The sequence below is a fragment of the Cardiocondyla obscurior genome, linkage group LG03 (genome assembly GCF_019399895.1).
Source record: "Cardiocondyla obscurior isolate alpha-2009 linkage group LG03, Cobs3.1, whole genome shotgun sequence".
In the NCBI taxonomy this organism is placed as follows: Eukaryota; Metazoa; Arthropoda; class Insecta; order Hymenoptera; family Formicidae; genus Cardiocondyla; species Cardiocondyla obscurior.
The window spans coordinates 3168989-3184201 of NC_091866.1; the positions used below are offsets into that span (position 1 = coordinate 3168989).

Below are 15213 nucleotides of genomic sequence, written 5' to 3' on the forward strand. Positions count from 1 at the left end.
CATTTATTAATTCCGGCAACGTAATATAATTTTTTTTGTCAAGGATCTTTTAAGCTTTGGCTTGATTTTCATAATTAATAAATTAGTTGATACAGGTCCCGAGTGTTTAACTTTTTTCTTTTTTTTTTTTTCTTTTTTATCCTCGCGTCAGGCACGCGTGCATCGCGTCGATTCACGACATATGACATGAAAAAGCTCTCACTCGAGCGCATGCAAATGCGGAGCTCCGTACCGTACGCGGCTTCCCACGAGCATGAGAAACAAATAATCACGAGACCCAAGTAACCTTTGCCGAAGTGCTCGGCAAATATTTAGACGGCAGCACTTTTCCGTTGCAGCGCCCCTGATGTAACGGATTGAAATATTTGTAGCCGCGGCCGCGATAAACGTCCCGCGGAGTTACGCCGGAGAATAACCACCGGGCATCAAACGCGTAAACAATGCAACAATGTTACAATGATGTAAGCCTTTACGGACTCGCTGTTTAATTATATTGGCGCGCGGTCAATACCGATCGAGAGCGGCAAGGTTTTTCAGAGCTGTCGGGCTTCGCTTAGCATGCAAATGAAAGAAGACGGCACTCCTGACAGTAAGAAGCGTAATCGGGCGTCTTTAACGGCACGATTGATCAGTCGATCGCCCGAGGTGCGTCGCAGAGACGTAAGAAAAATATATGGCGAATCGCAGACGCGAGGTATAAATCGGTAACGTCTCCGAAGGTGAGGACAGAAAATTACGGGTTGCGTACCACTATATCATTTTATCACTACTTTGCCGGAGGAAATTTAGAAGAAACCCCGATCAGCTGTCTCGTATCTCACCATCGGCTACTGACGTCATCGCTACTTCGAGAAAAGGGAGGAGAGTCAGTCTCTGTCTGCGTCAGAACGCCGCGTTTCCAGTTTTCCAAGCGACGATACGAGCCACGCGTTATATTTTATTTTATTTTTTTATTACCCGACCGGAAGGTGCAATAAAAAAAAAAATCTAGCGCTGTTGTAAATATATAAAATAGATGACTTAAGAACGTAATCTGGCGATCTAGGTACAAAGGCAAAGTCGGTTGCGAACAGAATTGCATTGTGCCGCCTACTCTTTCTATTGCCATTTATTGAAAAAGCCACTTGACTCCCCGCTGACTTGTGTAAACGCGGCATGGCTCGCACAAACTGCGGTAGACACGTAAAAGAATGCTACGGGCCAGTTAGAAGGACGATAAACGAGACAAATGGAGGAGAGAGTCCGAGGAACGTACCTGAGAACCATGAGGAAATGCTGAAGAAGGTATCGCGTGTTACGTGTTTGTCACTCGACGCCATGAGAGAAGGCAACCTTTCCTCTAACTTATCGCTTCCGACAATTGACATTAGTACCTCGAACCAACTTCGATACAACTATTACACTTGTTACGCTCAACATAACAAATGCCAAAAAAAAAAAAGAAAAAAAGAAAGAAAGAAAAGTGCTCGTCATAATAATTTTTTTTTTACCCCCCTAAAAATATCAGCGGCTTTGAAAATTAAGTAAAACTTTATCTTGAGATATTTTCAATTTTAGAAGATTAAAATATCAAAGTCGAGAATTGTTGGAATGCTATTATCTACTGGGAATGCTTGCTGCGGTGAATTCCTACTTAACAAAGTGGTGAGCTGTTCTTCGCTCGAACAAAACTCGAACACAGGTCAAGAATATATTACTCAAACAATAAAAAGGAACTGAAAGATAAGACATGTCATCTTATTGTCTTAGACAGACAAAAGGGAAAAAAGAAAAATCTTTTCTAGGGCTAGGTAGTATTCTTTAGTAATATTCTTTACTCTTCGCCGAATTCTATATGCATGATATAAATATTTCAGATTCCACCAAAAATACAATTTTCTCAAATCGTATTTGTTCGCAATCTCTAATCATTCGTACGTAACTTTCGAATGCCTATGCATGAATTCTATATCTAGAATCCAAACGATATTCAAGCGTATTATATATTCGTCAATTGACACGTAATAATTATAACCGTAACTGGGGCGGAAAAAGATACTTGCAGCGATATCTCCAGAAAAAGAAGAAGAAGAAAAAAAAAAGATGGTATGATAATATGCGATTAACTTTCTTCTAATACATTTTGTATATCGTCGATTCTGCTTAAATTATAGAGAATTAATAATCTTTCAAGGAGACCGATCGCGGCAGGAAGCAATTTTTCTGGTAATTTTCTGCGGCAACAAAAAACACGCGGTTTTCTCATAACGTCGTCGTTTAAATGAAACTTTTAAAATTTCAACGCGCAATAAGGTATTACTACGATTTAGCGCTTATCCGCGAGATAAGTGGCGCAATTTAAAAGGACCTCGCAAATGAACGATTTCTGTGGATGCAAAAAAGGAATTAAAAAAAAAAAAAAAAAAAAAAAAAAGAGAGAGAGAGAGAGAGAAGCGCATCCAGCGCGATGTTCGGGCCCTTTAAACGCGATGAAATTCCGAACGAGAGAACAGGCGAACGGTCCCCGCCAGATTACGTGGAAACTCGCCTACGGTTTTGCGCGATCGACCTTCCCGGAAGAACTTCTAGCACAGATCCGACAGACGGAACGGTTTCCTGCGATCTCCGCGCGGCATGAGAACGCGACGGCATGAGCGAAGACGCGAGTAGTCGTGCTGCGCGATTATGGATAGGATTCTTTTGTGCCTGGACATGCGTCTGCAATATGCGCACCGCCGGCCGAGATGGCCGGCTTTTTAAATGCGCGCCTCTCGTACAACGCGCACGCAGAAAAACTGGTCCCGAATGAAGATGCATATTGTATGCGGCGCGTAGAAGCGGAATCGAATACGCGCGGTCGCCGGCGCACGGTTCATCCTCAAGTTAATTGGTACACCAGCCCGGGGAAAAACAAAATTCTGCACGAGGTACTTGGAACCTCGAGGAGTCACGAATTGACTTTTAAAGCTCCGACGTTAAAAGTACTAATAAAACGTTATGATAAAAGTCAAAGGTAATTGATTCCCTCCCAAACGTTTTATTTTTTTTTTCTCTTATTAATAAAATATTTGAATTAAAAATTTTTCAGCGCATGTTAAAGCTCGTATCGGTTATGAGTCATTACTGACAAAGCAGGAAAACATTTTCAGATGAAACGGTCAAGAAGTATCTATCACGTGCCAGAGATAAGTACATTGTAAATAACAATTATGTACTTTTCTTGCGGTATCTCGCTGGTACGAAGTAAAAAATGTATCCTTGCGTCATTGAAAAATGTAAGTCACGCGTGAAATATTTTCTCGCGCTGAGAAAAAAAAAAGAAAAAAAAAGAAAAAAAAAGAAAAAAAGGTAAAAGGGACAGCAGCGCCTATCACGAGATGATTTTCGAGTGACGTACAATTTAAATGGTGTCCGTCTATTTGCAAACATAACGAAATGTATCCGCAACGGCAGAAATTATACCACGGACGGCGGTGATTTACGAGCGGCTAGAAATTAAGATGCTACTTTAATCAAATAACGTTCCGCGTGAATAATCGTGCCGATTGTTCGGGCGGACGTAGGGCGGCAAATCACAAGAGGACCCTCAGCGGCGCACGTCAGTTACCGCCGCAATAAAATTTCGACGGAAGGATGCGCTTTCTCTTCTCTCTCTCTCTTTCTCTCTCTCACACTTCATTCTCCTGCTGGCATTTTATGATTTAATACCGGACCACCTTGCTAAACTCGCAACTCTGGGACCACCAATAGCGATGTTCGGAGGGTTTAAGCCACCGTGAGAGAAAGAGAGAGATCGGTAATCAGCGGATAACGAGGCAGGGAAAAGAGGGCGGGAGTGACCGAAAACCGCCAGGGCTTCTCTCCCAGGATTCCCTCGTCCTTCGATAATTGATGGCTTCCGTCCAATTACTATGTCTCTTTCGTTCCTACTCTAAACATATACCTATCGCAGCCTGGCTTATACCTACAGATGACCCGGAATCGAGCCCACCTCGATTCTTCGATAAGCATCTCTTGCCCTGTCAAGCGAAGCCGAAAGAGATGTCTTAAGATTGATACTTTTGTCCGAATTCCAACGGGCAAGTTTGTTTAGAGAAGAACTTTTCTTTTTCTTTTTTTTTCTTTTTTTTGTTCACCCGAAAGAAATGTTCCCATAGCTCTTAATCTATTTCCTATCACGCTTATTAGTCGAATTTTGTATCTTATCGAACATTAGAAATTTATTTCAAGCGCCGAAGTAAAATAAGAAAAGAATAAAATTTAGAAACATGGAATATTACCTAAATCGCTTCAGCGGCATATGCCTCGAGTGTACAAACGTGTCTTTTAAAATCACTTTTGAAGTGACGATAAATAAAGTGGCATAATCAGCGGGAGCATAATAAGGAACGGACGTGGAATATCGATGCGCATAGATAATGTTCGATTAGGAATCATAATTAGAAGCGCAGCCGACATCGCCGCCAATCGCGCGCCGACCGCAAAATTGATTCTGAAAGGTTCGCCTATTTAATCGTCCGAACCTGCTGACTCACCGGGGAAAAAAAAGAGACGAAGAAGAAAAAAAAACTCGATCGTATTGCGCTCCTTGCCGCACAGTCAGACAAAAAGCCGAACGATGATGAATAGAAACGATCGGGAATGCGTTCGTCGAATTATTTACTTATCGCGGAAACCACGGCATAGAGATCGGTTTTCCGATAATCATTCTCTTCATTTTTTTTCCGCTCCACGGAATTATGACGAGTTAGCCAGGTAGTTCTACCTGATGATTCAACTGCGTACATTTCGAGATTTGTAAATAAAATCCGCTTGCTTCGTTAGAAATTTTCTATTCTAATTTTTACCGAGTGATTTAAAAGCGTTAAAAAATAATGAAGTAAATTCGTTGACTTTAAAGAATCGTTTGCCGCAAATTTTTCACGATCGTTGTCTCGCGTGCCTTTTCGAACGATTTTAAATAAGTATGAGCGTACCGATTCGCCTTTAAATTGAGCATCCGCGAAACGCTGCTGGAAGACGCGCGTCTTATCAAGGTCGACAATTCGACAAGGAAATCCGTATTTATTAGCCAACTGGTTTCAAGGAAAAGATTATTTTCGCTTTAATGGCCTGTAAATCTGGCGCGAATGACGCTCGTACCGGGCGCGTGGACTTGACTGAAAATTGTCAAGAGCGAACGATGGGAGTCGGAGATGGATCTAGAGAAAGGGACGCGTCAACGACTGATTTCTTGTAAAATTTACAGCTCGGCGGCGGATGGCGGATTCGATAGCGCTCGTAAAGACGACCCGAGATATGCGACAACAAAAGAGACGAGGAGAGAAGGAAAGATGCCCGCTCTCCTTCGCCGATCGGAGAAAAACCGCGCGAGAGTGCAACGCACGCGAGAGGACGGCGAGAGGGAAATTACGCGCTCGATCACCGCGCGATAATGAGCGGCGGACCAACGGCGCCGTTGCGTTAAATTAACCGGCCTGCCGGAGCCTTAATGTAACCAATTAAACCGAAAATAGACGTTACCTCGACGCGCGATGCATTATGTGTTTTCGCTCACGACGGACCGCTCGCTGCGCACCGACGAGCGAGATTCGGCCGGGAAAACAAATCTCAACGGCAGTAACTTATTCGCGGAAGTCGGTCGTAGTACCGAGGGCAAGGAGGCAGGGGGTGTGTCTGTTAATCAGTGGAGAAATTAGCGATTCTATGTAAAGCAAGCTCCTAGATAAATTTTTTCTAAAATAAAAATTCAATGGAACTACGAAATTCACGGGGAAAAAAAAGAAAAAAAAGAAATCGTTATTGTTCTATATGTATATATACGCTACACGAATATATTACTTGACGCCTGGAGAAAAATTAATTTCACGAACGCCGGAGACGTGAGGAATAATTCGTATCAATTACACAGCGAATTCCGCTTCTCAATTGAGATAGAGCGATAACAAATTTTTATTCGATAAAGAGGAGACGAGGGAACGCGCCGACGATTCTGCCGCAGTCATCATCGTGGACGATCGCTAATGACGAGCGGCGCGTATGAGACATCGGCGGCTTACATCTATGAGGAACGCGTAATCGGCGACGGAGCTTTTAAAGAAACCAACAGTCGGCGGCGATTATGTGCCGCGCATCTGCGTAACGTTACCCCGCGACGCGCCGTTTATTTGCCCCTCAGTTCAAACAAAATTAGCGGCCCGCGGACTCGCGTGCGGGCCCGAACGCTCCGAAACGTCTTCCTCGCGCCCGGTTTCCTTTTCGAAATCACGACGCGATACTTCTTTTTATTCTTCTTTGTTCTTACCCTCCCTCCGTCCCGCGAGGCAAAAATCGCGCGATAAAATCGCGGCGAGTCACATTTCATTCGTAGATAAACTTATTGAATTAGCGCGCTCTCGCGCTAGATACCTCTTTGCTCTTTAAAAAATACACAAGCATGTGTGCTTAGGTACGGAGTTTACCCGCCTGGCGTTTAAACATTGTGAAATATTGAACACCGTGAATCAGGCATTTACAGTCGTTACACCACGTTTTACAGCTGCTAAAGCGCGCCCCGTTATCAAAGAGCACGTTGAGCAAGAACAAATCTTTATAATAAAATAACTACGAAATTCCCGATAAACAAATACACGAAAGATGGATTATACGCTCGCCTCGTAGATGTTCGCCGTCACTTCGATATCTCCTCGCAGATTGCCTGCTCTTCGCGGAACTTCTTCGTTCACGCGTGTTAGAAAGCGTAACTAATTATAAACGCACAATTAATTATCGGAATACGATAATCACTGACATTTTACACGGCTCTTCCGCGAACTCAGCGTACTACGTGGTATAATTACTAATAAATGAACGACCACGGTTTTCTCTTACTCAAGCTCACTTGAGCCAAACGTCATCCGTTACCGTGCTATTACGTTGTTCTCGCATGTGACAATAATAATTAAAAAAAATTCTTTTAATTAAAAAAAAAAAAAAAAAGACTTACGTCGACGAAAAATCCAAAGTTCAACGCGAGATACATTCGAATCCAAATGGCATTGCGACATAATTATCGCTCGTAAATGTCGCAACTGAATGCAATTGGAATTTCCGCCGTTCAGCACTTCGATTCGAAATTAATAATAGCCGTAAAATGCGTTTTGATGATTAATTGCTATTAATCTTAAGATTAATCGATTACGCCGAGCGATAACCGTTAATTTTTTTTACAGAGTAACTATGCTTCGAGATATAACAGAGCGACGACACACTCGAGAGGCTACCTATTGGTTTGAGTATCGTTGCGCGAGTGGCAATCACTTCACTTTAATATGAACAATAGCGTGCTGCATGTACGTAAAAAAAAAGAGCCTAAACGTCAAGGACGCGTGCCTACCGAGATGGTCGTTAAATCCAAAATATTATAATGCTTTACTTGCCTCTCGTCGAATATTTTTCTTTTTTACCATTTATTTTTGCTATTTTAATAATTATTATATTTAATCTGGACATTTCTATTTAATAAAATCAGTCGTAAAAATGGAGAAAACAGTGACTTGTAATCCCTATCATCTTTTTCCCTAAATGCGTTTTATTGGAGATCGCAAGTAGCATAAGATAATTGTAATTTAAATGTTTGCAGAAATGAATCACGTTAAATGATCGTAGTCTCGATTAATTTTTCGTTACGAATGGTAGGAATTTATTAATCGCGCGGCTTGATAAAAATCGTTTATTCGCAAGAAACGGCCGCGTTGCTTCTGTCGTAATAGCCTCTTGAAGGATAACAAAAGTGCTCGGGGAATCGAAAGCAAACGATCGCAAACCTGAGTACGAGGCCTCCTTTTGAGGCTGCGAAAGGTGTTTGGCGCGTGCGAAATATCCCGAAACGACCTTGCCATAAGCAAGGTACGCGATATATTACTCGTGTGTACATATGGGAAACGGCGCGCTGGAAGATTGATATCGAATGCATAATCATGCGCTTCGTTCAGTATAATCGCACTTTGAAATTGCGAATCTCTTAAAGGAGTACGTATCGATCTAGCAATACGCTCGATAAGAACACTAATCAAATACGTTTTTCCTTATACGTAATTCCTCGTCTGCGCTACGCGCTATCTATTATATTATTACAGAATTTTATTTCAACACTTTACTTTACAGCTTTGTATCCTTTCGTTTGTTTCATAATTCATAATGGCATTTTTAAAATACTAGAACTAACTAAGCACACCTTGCGTGCGCTATTTTACGAAGAGTCTTCCTAATTTGTGCGTATTATTATAATTAGAGACATTAATTAATTTTAATAATTTCTTGCCGGTTTAAGAAACCTAATTGCAAACAAAAAAAAATTAATTCGACTCACCGATCTGCATGAGCGTCAGCGGAGTTGTAAAATGCTGCCGGTGGCTGTAACATAAAGAAGAAAATATTAATTTAGACATGTTAATTAGTTCATAGGTTTAACAAAAAAAAAAGTAAAAGGTTTTTTTTTAATTTAATTTAAAAAATTGATATTTACCTATAAGTTGCTCCGCCGATGCAAGATGCCCCCCGGGCCTGCTCCTCCTCTCAGATGGGACGTGACGAGCCATCCTTCCGCGCACGAGACACTCGCGAACGCACTTCCGAAAAAAAAAAAAAAAAATAAAACACGTAAGAAAAAGCGCGCGATAACTAGCGGCACTCCCGACGCGACCGACGAACCGGCTACGGTTCGTATAATAAAATATCAGCGTGCGGCACATTTTTTCACTAACACTGCACAACAGCGAAGTTCCTCTTGATCTGTAACAAAAAAAGAAAAAAATTATTTTGTAGATATTTAATCTAATTAAATAAAATAATAAAAAAATGTTATAAAAAATTTAAATCATTAATTTAATAAGAAAAATTGATACTTACCCCTGGGTTGCTTCGCTGGGGCAGGATACCCTTCCTGGGCCTCCTCCTCCTCTCAGGATGTCAGCGGGATGTCGGGTTGGTCCATCTTCATCGGTGGAATATTATCTGAAACAGAAAAACTGTGGTTAATATTACGTTCTACTCGATGTGTTATTCAGCGCGTATTGTTTTGATCTTACCGTGGGCGTATTTTAGTTGCGGGTGACCGGACGCACATACCAGCGCTAGCACGCTAGATCCACTGTCCTCCGTACTCCTCCGCGCTCCCCGCGCCTACAGCCGTTGATATCGTAAGTACGCAATATGAAACGAGCTGGCTAGCAGCCGCTAGCGAGCAGCCATCCCCTTTCCCCGCTTCTTGGGGTTGCTCCATCGATATAGAATAGATGGGACGTGTCGAGTCGTCCTTCCGTGCACTGGTCACTCGCGGGATAGTCCACGCACTCCCGTTTAATTCTTCGATCTCGACTCAAGACACTGATTACGATGGTACACGGGGTCACCTCGATTTTTCGGTTCAATTCTCGTCGGAGGAATGAACGACTCCGAACTTGCCTAAGCGGCGAATGAGACGGGCCGCGATATAAAATGTTCCCTGTGCATTTTGTCTTTCATAAGTCCACGCACTCCCGTTTAATTCTTCGATTTCGACTCAAGACACTGATTACGATGGTACGCGGGGTCACCTCGATTTTTCGGTTCAATTCTCGTCGGCGGAATGAACGACTCCGAACTTGCCTAAGCGGCGAATGAGACAGGCCGCGATATAAAATGTTCCTTGCGCACTTTGTCTTTCATAAGTTCCTCAAAAATCACTTTACCGAAACGCGAATCACGACCGCGATGAAGAAAACGGGCGAGCTACCTCCCGATCGGTGCTCGCTTATTGTCGCCCGGCTACAAGTTACGCTAGGGCACGTGGCGGATTAAAGCACAAGGTGATTCACCTTTACATGGTCGAATGTCGATGTTCTGTGCAAGATATTGCGGTTCACAGGGCTTTAGGGCAAGGTGAGACATAGGCACAATGTGATAAAGCCGCGAGAGAACACGCGTAGATACCTCAACATCTTTTTCTCGAGAACGGATCCTGACCGCGTGGCCGAAGTACCTTATCTGTGCAATGGGTCGCGTAGCTCGCTCGCGATCAGGCAATCGATAGAGCGCTGTGATTGGTCGGCGCTCTACAGGTACCCATCACCCCACCCCAGCCCACCTGCCCGTCGAATATTGATCTGATTAATCGACTCGAACACAATCGCTGATAGTTGCGGGTGATATTTAATTTTAATATTTAATTAAATAATTATATATTAAAATTAAATCAAACCTCAAAATCATCTCACGGATTTTTTTAAATAGAAACTGCAAATAAGAAAAAAAGAAAAAAACAGAACAGAGTATGTAATTCAGTGAGAGAGAAGAGAGAGAAAAAAATTATTAATTAAACCCAGCTATCTTTAATTATTTAATAGAAAATAAATATAAGTTCTTTGTTCAATTAAGGCGCCGTTGCGCGCTTATTAATTGTCAGTGTCGTTATCATATCGACGTGTCGCAAATGTACTGCGACGTTACGAAGCTTTCAACAAGTTTTAAACTAGCGATTTCCTTTTAAGCCGACTCACACGGCGACACCATCGTGAATCACTTCCGGTCGTACGTATCATTCCTTTTTAATAATCTAACGATTCGCGTGACACGTGCACATTCTAGGAGATTGCGTGGCTAACGTAAATGGAAAGTGCATCCACGACGTAAGATGATTACGCTTTCGTGGGCATATATTCCGATAGTTGTTCGTGGAATATATTGTGATTCATTTGCATGAAATCACGTATACGAAAAATGTGAAAGCGTGGAAGATAAAGTGTCGCAAAAATTAAACTGGTTATTTCGGAAAAAAAAAAAAGAAAAAGAACAAAAAAAAAACCCACGACAGGCACGTCAACCAAAATGAATTTGTCTCTCCGCGAGGAATAGCGCAAGATTTTCAAAGGCACGTATTTAATAAGAATTATGTAATCAAAATTTCAGTAATTTTCTCGGAGTTCAAACGGGTTTCTCCTTTCGAGATTTATTCTTCGATACGTTATTTTTAGACGCGTTATTTGCCATTACAATCGACGAAGCCGTTCAACGTTATTAAACGCTCTTTCGAAAAAGATCGATTTAACTACAGGCTATGGAAAATTTTTTATCACTCACCCGCTCAGCCGATGTTGCGCTCACAACGATTGAAGAACTCTCGTTAAAGTATCGCATCGTTCTGTAAGAAAAAACAAATACATTTTCCATTATTATTCATCTTTCCTTTAAAATTAGACGAGGCTGTTTTTTAGTTCGTAAATAAAACGGGGAGCGTTAATAAAACACTAAATTTTAGGATAGAAAGTGGCAGCCTACGTCGTTCATTCGCGATAAACGATCGCAGTAAAACTGCACGGAGAAGATACTTGTCGCCGCATTTACGTGCAACTCGCGAGCCGGCGATAAGCGGCAAATCGCGGCTTTACGACGCGCTGCAGTTTCGATCTTCGGGAAAAGGAGAAAAAAAAAAGAAAAAACCCCCGTGCCAGATATACCGACACCCGGCGTTCCGCGTCGTAAATAAATTAAATTAAAGGCACATTTGCGTACAAATTATCCCCGGACGGCGCGGCTCGAGCACCCAATAAAAATATTTCGCCGCTCGTTAAAATTAACAATGTCGAGGCGAATAAATCGCGATTAATTATCCAGGCCACACACGCGCGGATGAACGCGTTGTTCCGGCCAGGGTGCGAGCGAGAGAAACGGAGAAAGGGCGAGAGAAAGGGAAAAAGATAGCGGTGGTAGAGTGGAGGACGGAAGAAAAAAAAAAAAAAAACGGAAAAAAAAAAAAAAAAAAAAGAAAAGAAAAGCTCGCAATCCCTTGCCAGGAAAAGAAAAAGAAAGACGGACCTTTCAAATGTGGCGCAGACACGCTCGTGAAATTCCTCTCCTCTCCTCTCGTTTCGGCCGCGTGTGAAAGAGCCGGAGGACACGCGCGGAATCCAAGCGACCTTGCGCCCATTACGCGAAAAGAAAGCAAAAGCAAACAATAGGCACGATCCTCTCCTGTACCTTTTCGCAGCCGACGGACGCGACCGCGCTTGTTGCACCTGACGTTTACGAGAAATCCGCGCGAGTCTGACTGCCGGCCTGGAAAAATTTGGCTGCCGCCTAGACGCGATGCCGACGTTACAGCCGAGCAATGATTAAATCCTGACCGGGCGTGATTAATTCACAATGACACAAAAGTTCTATCTTCTTATCTAACCAGCGAGTGAAAAGTAAACAGGTTTTTCGGGGACAAATTAGCATACTTAAGATGGTATGCGACGGCTGATTGGAAAAGGGTTAGAGATCGACGTAGTCTTTCGTTTCTCACATGACGCTTTCCTAAGCGAGAGCGGCTCCGCGAAGAGATTCAATTGGTGCCGCTCGGCTCTTAATAGCGCTTGATTTGCGGCTGACGGATGTAATACAATTATTATATAACGTTAAAGTGATAAAAGAAACAACGATGTACCGCGAGACGTAACTTTAGCGTTCGAACATTAACGATCGCACTTAATCGCTGCGCGAGATGGAGAAGGACGGCGGGAAGAGTTCTCGAAGCGCGGCTTCTCTCTCGCCTTCGGTTTCTTCCTACGAAGGAGCAAGGGCGCGCTTCCACGAAGAGAGCTAACGAGCCGGTCAGGTAGATACTCGGGTCGCTAACAACCGCGCGGGAGGGTTAAACTCGACGGGAGAGACAGAGCGGAGACGGTGGATCCCGGTCCCTCGATAAATGTCTTCGATATGTTGTACAATAACCGAGCGAGCTTGATCTTTCGCGAGATCGCTCGCGCCTCGTCACTCGACTTGCGTAACTTAAGAATCTCCGATGTCGACCATGCGACTCGGCGCAGCGATCTACGGCGGGCGAAGAAAAAAAAAAAAAATGTCAGACATTTTATTACGCTCTATGTAACATAATTTTAATGTATGTGCAAAACACGTTGATGCTCGTTTGTACGATCCCTCTCGTAATGACCAATTGAGTTTGTCATCCAACGAAATTTCCTAGATGCGATACACTTGCTGGAATACCTCATCGATCATCAGTCATACTTCAGATCAATGAACCGCGAGAAGGTTCAAACATCGCCGCGGTGAAGAAACCACTTGACCTTGCATGATCAGACGTCTGTTGCAACCTCCCGATCATTAAACGATTTATTTGCACATCTGATTGCTCGTGGATCGGCCGAAATAAAAAATTGGCGTTCGCGAAGCGTTTGGAAACATTGGGAAATATCTCGCAGCGCGCGCATTTATTCACCGACGGATAATCCCGGCGGCGGTCAGAAAAATTTGAGAAACATAAAACGTCGCGTCTCTCGCGCTATAATCATCAATTTGCTTCGCGACGTAACGTCACGAGCTGAAAGTGTAGAAAGCTAAACCGGCGGCTTTTACCTAATCGCAGCGGGTCGAGTGCGGAGGCACCGCGGGAGCTGCGGTCCAGGTGGTGGGCTATCTATCGGTGCTTCTCGTGAAAGCGGGCATTCCGAACGCGGCTCGTACAGTTCGGGGAACGGGCGAGCACTCGGCGTCTCGAGGAGGTCTGTTCCTCGCGGCATGTCGTTAAGCATACACAAACGTAAACGCACACGCGCGTATCTTAAGCTATATACGCTTCTCGGCTGCGGGGCCTCTGGTATTCACCAGCGATTCGCTCGGTCAGCAGACGCGGGTGTGTACGTGGTACGTCGGTGTGCCCGCTCTCGACGTACGTACACGTGCGCAAAAGGTCCTCACCGTTCTCCTCTTTCCACTCGCGAGGATGGAAACTGAAGCTTTTCTCTTCGCCGCCCTCCCTCCGGGCCACTTGGCACGATCCGACTACTCTTTTTCGTCTTTATTGCGCCTAAGGTACGGTGCGGCATCTCTTTCGACCCGAAAACTTCTCGGCGGACAAAAGTTTACAAGCTTCTTCTAGATAATCCGCCGCGATCTCCATTGTCGTACGCGTCATAGAGCGCCGTGAAACGGCCCGGGGACCGTTTCCTCGGGTTTGCGCTCTCATCGCGCCGGCACGCACGGCGGCGACAGATTCGGCCCCACGAGTTTCGTAGCCACGGCGTGTGCAGCTCGCACGTGCCGGTTTTGATCGCGTCAATCTAAACTTGGCAATATATCATACGAGACGCGTATCTGTTTCCGTCGCTCGGACTCGCGAATGTTTAATCTAACATCGTGTTCTTGAAAGTAAACATTTCTGATTTTTTTTACACTGTATACATCAGTGCATATTTACGATAATTTATCGCTGCAGAATATAGACACGTAATATACATGCGTATTAGCGTCCGATAAAATTAATTTAATTTTACATTACGCGCGATTTTTTTTTTTTTTTTTTTTCTTTCTTTCTTTCTTTCTTTCTTTCTTTCTTTCTTTCTTTTAGAGAGAAAGATAACGGGGCGACGCGTGTTTACTCGGCGATAGGTAAAGTTTATCAGTCAGCTGGAACAATCGGCTCTAAGGCGACCGAGGCTGAAAGAAATGTTGCTTTTCGTGGAAATTTTGCGGCGCGCCGTTTTTTCGCGCGGCCTGACCGAACGCGAGGACGTTTGACGAGCGTTTCCTCGCCTCCTCTCTCGCATCCCACCTGCGACAATCGTCTCTATTCATATTCCGCGGACCTCGCGCGGCGTCGCGTCGCACGTGCACGCGTTCTCTTGTTCTCTCCTCCCTTAGCGGACAATTCCTCCACCTAGCGAGGAAGACCACTCTCTCCGCCGCCGCGACGTCCTCCTTCTCCTTCTCCGCAACCGCTACCACCACCATTTACACAACTCTACCGCTGCTTACGTCTTTCCTCCCTCCCCATTACTGATTTCTCGTTCTCTCCGTCTATCCCGCGCTCGGTGGTCACGCGTGATCTTTGTCCCGCCGCGCTGACACGGTGGTGGAAGTCACAACGGTACGGAACAACTTCAGTTGCAGCTGCGACGAGCAGCTGACGCGGAATCATTCAGGTCCGCATCGAAGCTCGCGCCTGCGATCGCTGCAGGTTCGGTACGGTGCCCGCGCGCTGGGATACGCACTCTCATAGCACCCGGGGGCCCCCTCCCTCCCCCCTTGGACCACACGCAGCCTCCGAGGGCAGAACGGGCGGAGGATATTCGCCGCGTGCCTTTGTACCCCGGCGCAAATGATCTCGCGCCGCGAGTGCGCGCGCGAGGAAAAACGCTCTTGCTGCCGGTCGCGGCCGCGTCTCAGTCGCGAACAGTGCGGTGTGTCGTCGTCGTTGCGCGATTCCGCGGCGAGGTG

The 15213-nt window shown here is 44.5% G+C and overlaps 1 long non-coding RNA gene across 1 annotated transcript; it reads right to left on the bottom strand.

Moving 5' to 3' along the window:
• Positions 1-7402: 7402 nt before the first annotated feature.
• On the bottom strand, positions 7403-10098 carry LOC139101258 (uncharacterized). Its single transcript, XR_011545530.1, has 4 exons — positions 9048-10098; positions 8869-8973; positions 8486-8751; positions 7403-8373 (listed from the first exon to the last, which is right to left on the bottom strand). It is a non-coding gene; the product is annotated as an uncharacterized lncRNA (long non-coding RNA).
• Between the last annotated feature and the right edge of the window lie 5115 nt (positions 10099-15213).